The sequence below is a fragment of the Poecilia reticulata genome, linkage group LG10 (assembly GCF_000633615.1).
Source record: "Poecilia reticulata strain Guanapo linkage group LG10, Guppy_female_1.0+MT, whole genome shotgun sequence".
NCBI lineage: Eukaryota > Metazoa > Chordata > Actinopteri > Cyprinodontiformes > Poeciliidae > Poecilia > Poecilia reticulata.
In genome coordinates, this window is record NC_024340.1 from 31085569 (window position 1) to 31092286 (window position 6718).

Sequence of the window (6718 nt, forward strand, 5' to 3'; positions counted from 1 at the left end):
AAAGATAGAATGGAGTCTGCACTTCTTTGAAAGTGCTGTGTCTTTTTCACAAGGTAACAATTAAACTGCAGCTGTCAGCAGAGGAAATGTTAAACTCACTCGTGGTTCTCTCTCCCTCGCCGCTGACGGTGACCTTGATGGGAAGATGGAGGCCGAGCGCCGAAGCCTCACGCTGGTTGGAGAGGGTTTGTGCGCTGCGTCTCATGGAGAGCCAGCCATCTGGGGTAGGGATATTCATCAGGCAGCTCCAGCACACACACAGCCACCGGCACAGCCACTATCAAACCTATCATCATCACCATCAACACTAGCAAGCAGCATCACATGTTCTCTGGCCTTGTGAAAATCCTGATTCGCTTCTCTTACCGTCTCTCCAAACGATGTCATGCAAAATGATCTCATCATGCAAGGTGACTGTCTGAGCTAACTGCAGGAATGATCGTCTCTAAGTGTCGTTACCTTGCCTCAAGTATGCTGAGAATAGTTGCTTGAGGTTATATGTCAAACAACAAACCATGGATCCGTTTCCACTCTACATATATGCACCATTTTATCACTTTAAAGCATTAAAGTTTCTAGTTGTGACAAAATGAGCAAAAGCTCAAATACTTATGAAAGGTACTGTGTGAAACAGAAAATGTCTAAACTTTTGTGTCATAGTTTTTTCTTTTTGTGGGTTTATCACTTATGATTTTTTCTTTTTAATACAGAAAATAAGATGTTGCCTTGTCGAGCAGGTTGGCTCCAGATGACAGTGATGACCATCAGCCAATGTGTCTGAATGTCTTGCATATGATTGGTGGATCAGACGACAGGAAGTGGTTTGCTGCCAACAGCGTCTGGCTTCCTGCATCACGTCTCCTGATGTTTTCAGTTATTTAAAAGTTCTGCTGCTGTTTGGACTCTTCTGGTCTCAGTTCTGTTCATCCTGAGGTGAATGTTATCTTTTAAACAAAACTAGATTCTCAGAAAGGAAAATAAGTAGCTCCTCCAATTTTCATCTGTCAGAACTGAGCATCTTTTCCATGTTTTTACCTTTGCAAGTATCATTATGAGTAATTTAGTTTGCTTTAGTTTGACATATTGAGCTCAAAAGCTTTTGCATTCAGTGATTCACACAAGGCATCTGCAGCTGCAGTGGCAAACGTGTTTTTAAACGTATGACCAAAAGTTCTTTACTATTCTTTGGTGATATTTTTCTATGCTGACAATCTGCTGATGCGTTAAAGTGACTTTTATAAACAAAAGTCTCTTCAGTTCAGACATCTCAACGTGTTTCAAGGTGGATCCTAACTCTCAGTAAAATCTACCTGCTGGTTGTGATTCTCTGAGTTTTGCGTAATGAGGAGGGATTATGACTCCTGTATAACTGCTGATAATTAAAATGTTCACATTAAAAGCAAATGTCAGTAAAATCTCCATTTAGCCTTTGTGAATAGTTGGTGTGAAGAGTTTACAGTGAAACTGACTCCATCTTAATGCCAACTGAATTTGCATGTATTATTAAAAAGTAGCCCCCCGTCTGTCTCCGTCACCGTTCTTTTATGATCATGAACTGGTTATGAAATTACCAGATGAAAGGGCTAAGAAATAAAAAAATGTTATCAAGAGCCTGGAGAAATCTCAAGCAGATGCAGAGAATATATTCTCTCTTTTCCAGTATAAACAGATAATGCAGCTCTCCACATCACTTCATGTATTACGCACTTATCTCAAGCTCTGCTTTTCCTTTTTCTGATACGAACCACATGAATATGTTTTGCTGTTTCTAAGCCATAGAAATTTACATAACATTGTGATTTTTTTGTTGTTCGACGTCAGGGGAGCGGTAATAAGAGAAGCATGACTGTATTTACACATGCAGATACCTGGGATGTGCTGAGGTCACATCTCACTTTCTATGCTTCATTATGTAATCTTTAACAGCACGCTTTGTCCCACAGGACCGCACTGACATCGTTCAAGGATGAAATCAGTGGGAGGAAGGCTCATGAACATGACTGCTGTTGGGTTTCTTCTAATTAGGGTTTCTTGCAAGTTCATTGCATCATTGTTACCAGTGTAGATTATGGAGAAATCCTGTAATTAGTGAAAATGTGAAGTTTTCATGCAGAAAGTCTTCTCTCAGGGTTTGGAAATCTTTGATGCAAGTAACTAAACTGGATTGTTTCTTTTTATTTAAATTGCTGTAGTCACATAATGTGATAAATTTTACAGTGCTGAACTTAATTTGATCATTTTAATGCTGCTGCATCTTGAAGGCATTTGTTTCTTTCTTTATTTTTTTACTGACATAAAAATGAAATAAGCAAACACTCGTGCACTGAATCACTTTCAAAGCTTTCGACCTCTGCTGTTTGTGTGAGGACAAGTAAAGAAAAGATGAAAATATAGAAACCAGAGCAGCCTGGGTGGCAGAAGTGGACACTTTGAATCCATCAGATTCAGTTTCCTTGTGGGTCTAAAGATCCTTCAGACTGAAAAGATCAGATATGTGTCACAAAATCGGGTTCGGATCATTTTGTCCTGCTGTGTGAACATCTTAGAGAAAGAACTACCTCCAAGTTCTTCTACTTCTTCTTGTTAAAGCAGCTTTGAACAACCAGGTCATATTATCCCAAACACATTTCAGAACCAGTTCTGGAAAAGACAGGATCTGGGTGTGTGGCAGCAAACTGGACTGGACCTCCTGACCAGTCCAGCAGAACGAGTCCAGATGAGTCTTCCTGGAACTTAACATCTCTTATGGTTTATGTTCATCTTTGTTGATTATAGGAAATTTACAATGAATTCAGATGTTTATTATTTATTGTGAATGTTTCTGAATAACTGTAATAATTTCTTCTGCTTTTCTCACGATTAAGAGACCAAAACCATCTTAAATTTAAAACATGATTTGATCATGGCAACTTAAATATTCTTCCTCACTGATATTTTTCCTTTACTATTTATGATAAAGGATGTATGTCCATCATTCCTCCATATGTTATTTATTTCCTTTAGAAATCAAGTCTCAGCAACACAAACACACCTAATGGATCAGTAGAAATGTTCTGGTTGGGATCCGCGCTCCGGTTGGAGCGACTCTTCCTCACCCTTCGCCCTCCACCGTCTCTATTCCTGCCTCCATCTCCAGCTCTTTCTCCGGCCCATTCTCTTCCCATTTCCTGTGTCACTGCTTTCCCCTCTTGTCTCCTCTCACTCTCCTTCCTCTCTCCTCTGTCCTTCTCTCCCAGTCTGTGTCCAGACTTTGTCCTTCGCTCTCTGCAATAAGGACGCTTTGAACCCGCATTGTGTGTGGGTGAGCAACCCCTAAAAGGAAAGAGCTCCTCTCGCCACAGGTGAATCACTTTGCTTTGCTTTTATCCGGAGCCCCTCAAAGCCAGACATTTGTGCATGAGCAGGAGCAGCGTTTCAGATGTCCGTGTTGTAAAGCCAAACAGCCATGAATAATGAAACAGAGGTGAGACGTAGCAGGAGAGTCACGGCAACACACAGAACTCTTGAGCTGAGTTTCTATTCCACAAAGTTGTTTGAAATCATGATCAATAATTTTATCGCTGTGGATATTCCTAATTAAATGTCTGTTGAATTCTCAAAGGTGGCCTAGTTAAAAATCGTATCTAAAGTTTATTTGCTTCCCATAATTCTGATTCATCTCATCGACTTATTCTGAGAAACTGAGCAGATGAGAAAAATCCAGAGTTCTCGCCGGCTTCCCAAAGTGCAGCACTTGCTTTTGACATGATGGGAGACATCTCAAGGTCTTCCAGAGCAGCTCTCTGGGGTTGCCTAGCTACCAGGCAATTGCTTGTCTCACAGCTCCCACTCTTTTCTTGTGAGCCTTGTTCAACATGAACCGAATGTTTGCATCTCCGCAGAGAGAGAAGCTGGCTGCCAAACACTACAATGGAAGCCACATCAACACGTTAATCATCCTGAGTAAAAATCTCTATTTCTTATCGCACAAAGGAGCGCTTTCATTTAATAATTAAAGGCTGACTGGGATGATGGACTCGGTGCATTGTCAGGGAAGCCTTTAATAAACTCTCTTTTTCATATTATGCACTGAGTGGTGCAGCAGCACATGTCAGCCAGTCATGACTGATACTGGGTAGGAACGCTGACTTTAATATCTTGCTGTCAGTGGGTGTGTTATGTTTTATCTTTTCATTTTTGTCTAACAGGAAATATTCTGGTGGCAGTTTGAGGATTAAATGAGAGTCATTGAGGCCCGATTTTAAGAAAAAGTGATTGTTTTTCCTAAAATGCATACAAATATCCTAAAATGTATGATTTTCTTCTTTAAACTTCATAATTTAAAGAAGTTAATGTCCAACCTGTGGCAGGTTGTTGACAGAAGGGATTTTTACTGCTGACTCAGCTGTTACAAGTTTCACTCTAAAAGTGCACGTCATACTTTTCATTCCTTCTTTTCCACATTTAATTTATTCAGTTGTGGTCTGTATGAAGTGGAACTGCAAAGTTAGGTCTGAATTTCTGGTTATTTTGGTTTTAATCAGTAAGACTTTCTGATTGGAGCGGCTCTGCCTCGTCTCCACGCCGCCTGGTGTCACCAGCCTCTTCAAGCTTTTCAGTCTGAACCAGTGTTGGGAGGAAATGACGTCTCTTTGTTCAGCAGGATGGATTATCAACTCTATAAGTGATAAGATTGCGTAATAGAGTCCGTCTTTATAGGCTTTCATGTTGGGTTTGACGTTAAAGCATTAAAAACAGACACTTCTGGCAGTGAGAGCAGTTATATGCGCTTATGATGTATATATATGTTAATCTGTATTTGTTCTATATTTCTATGTTTCTTTCAGAATGTGTTCTGCCATCCAAACAGATTTTTCTCTTTTGAAGCAGTAAAAACACATTTTTTCTGGTGTTTCATGTTTTCCACTGAAGGCTTTGCTGCACTCCTAATTAGTGCAGCCTTCTCGCCTTTCTTCATGTTTGCTGCTTCAGCTCTGGAGAAGCAGTCACTGCTGGTGGTTGACAAGAAGAAGAGGTTTTGACTGCAGGAATATCACCACAGACACTCCTTAAAAACAAACTGTGCTGTGTATTAAAGGAAACGTTTCCTGGAGATTCACATGAAGAAATATTTAAATGTTTTTATTAGAGCTTATGGATTCCTTTACCTTTTATGCCACATTAAAAAGTTTCTGATCTGTGGGGCCTCAGCTTGAGCTGTAATAAGTTTACATCCCAAAGGACTGACATGAACATGTTTAAAGGCTAATTGGTTTACAGCAGACAACAAATATGCTAAAAGAAAACCTAAACCATTCCTGCTGGGAATTCTCCACTTTGACCAGTGGGAGATCTTTCCCTCCTGGGGAAGAGAGCTTAGAGGTTTCATTTCTCCTGCATGATTTACTTTATCTTTAGAGTTAACACAGGTTAAAAGAAAACACAAAGTAATTAAATTACTTTTACTGAATTCATGACACCAAACCGCCGAACTCTCAGTTTCCATCTTCCTGTTTTTTCTCAGCTCCGTCTGAAATGTTTTGGGGTTTTTCAGTGTTTTCTTAAAATCGTCCCTCTCTTTGTCAGCTCTTGTTTGTGGTCAGGCTGTTGCTCTTCTGAAAACTTTACGCTCTTATGAAAGACCAAGAGGAAACCGGACGGTTCTGTGGAGGAACTGGGATCAGATGCAGAACTTTTCTTCACTGCTGAGACGTTCGCTTTGCAGAATACAAGCCTGTCTGTGTGACCCACGGGAAATCTACCTGTCCCATTTCTATCCTAATGTTAGCCACATGTAATCACAGTGGTATTAATTAAATCCCAGCCTTAGCGCTTAATAACAAGTAGTTGTTTTGTAACAGCCAATCAAGGCAACGATAATTGGTAATAATGAATTAATCAGTCAAATGAAATACTCTGACTGTCTCAGATCTATCAAAGGTCAAATTATTCTGAATGTTAACTAATTACATATTTAAAACAGCAATGGTCAAATTTATACATACATAAGAATCAAAGTATGATCACAATAACACATTTTAATAATCTGATCACCAAACAGCAAAACAAACGTAAAAACATTATTTAAATTCAATAAATGTCAGTTTTTTCAGAGTTAAAACAGTAAATCATTATTTGAAGTGTAATTACTCGTAAATAAGCTTTAGATGCTGTCAGTAGGTTACCGAGTCCTCAGCCAGCAGAATAAGTTGGTTTGGGTTTGCCATACGTCTGAAGCCATGAATCCTGAAGGAAAACAGCCAACTATCAGTTTTTGACTTTCAGTTTCAACATAATTCAGCCAATTTACCACAAAATAGTTTCAGAAAAAAGTCATAAGTCTGGATTTCAGTCTAAATGGAGCTGCTGGTTTTATCTGAACTGCCGTTCGTGCAGCAGCTGTTAGGAGGAGTCAACATGGCTCGGATAACTTTGATCCCTTTTTTAATTAACTCCATTTGAAAACTGCATTGTGTATTCACTCAGGTTACATGAATGACAGGTCTGAGGGTTTTTGGCTCAGAAATAATGAGAAATTAGTTTTAGTGTTTCTACAGCTCACAGTGCTGCTTTACATAAAGAGAAATAAATGTTGTATTAGTGGAGCTCCAGAAGTGGCCGGCTTGTTTTCCACTGCCGAAATCTGAGCTCCAGTATTGAATTCTGATGAACTTGGATTCGATTTTAAAGGCTGAAATAAGTTTGGACCTGAAAACACCTCGGGTGTCTTTAGCCTGGA